Here is a 1,194-nt window from a genome sequence, read left to right on the forward strand (position 1 = left end):
GAAAAAATATTAAAAATACATAGGCACAATTTTTTTTTATAAGCATTTAAAGATCAAATTTTGACAAAATTTATCAAATTTTAATTGAAAAATTATTTTGTAGTTAAAAATTTATAAAATATTCAATTTTTGTATCTAAGAATTGAAAATTTAAAACAAGATTCCACGTAAGTAATTAATTCTGTTACCAAAAAATCTATAAAATACATTTACGCAGTTTATTTTTATAGTCATTTTAAGTACAAATTTGGACGAAATTACATATTAAAAACCTAGGATAACTATTTTAGTTATTTTGTTGTGATTGTATAATATTATTCGTGGGTACTTGAAACTTCTAAAGTATACTATTATATATCTATGATAGTACCACGGTTTTTTGTTGATGTATAACGCGTTATAAGTACCTAATAAATATTATGATATGATTAATTTGGAATTTATTATAGGTACCTAATATAATATTATGTCTTATACCTAGACTAACATACCGTCTCCGCTCAGAATCGTTTTTCTTATACAATGATATTATATCATTGAATTCAAATTTAATACCATCCATTATACAGTGACCCACTTGTAACCTACTGTACAGCAGAGCAAAATCCACTTACCCACCTTTTTACTATTTTAGAGTCTACTCGGCGTGATGGTATATTGATTTTATAATGATGATAACAATATAACATTATGTTTTTTTTATATTTTGTTTATTCTCCATCATCATCTTTTGGGGCAGTAAAAATGCTTTGCTCAACTTTCTGGGTGCTGGGTGGCTTATGATAGCAAATTTAATGTAGTTGGATCTTTAGTGGGTAAAAACGAAAATGTTTAGTACCTACCTACCATTCAAAATAATTGGGTAAACAGAAATGTTTACACAAAACCAGTTTCGATAATATCGATTTTTTTATTTTGTTGTTATTCAAAACGATAACCTTCTATCCTAGAAGCTTTTACCCAATGTTTGTATTAGCATTTTTCGTATACCATCATAATATATAACTTATACTATAGACTATATATGCACTTGACTTGTTTAGGTACAGTTAAAAAGTTATGACTCCTATGGAAAAAGGGAACATATGGCATATAGACATATAGTGAAAGATACTTCCATGTAAAAACAATAGGTAGAATATCACTTTATGCAGTAAGCTTGAATACAGCATGTCTTTGTGAGTTTTTAATAAA

This window comes from Acyrthosiphon pisum, chromosome A1 (genome assembly GCF_005508785.2).
Source record: "Acyrthosiphon pisum isolate AL4f chromosome A1, pea_aphid_22Mar2018_4r6ur, whole genome shotgun sequence".
Lineage (NCBI taxonomy): Eukaryota > Metazoa > Arthropoda > Insecta > Hemiptera > Aphididae > Acyrthosiphon > Acyrthosiphon pisum.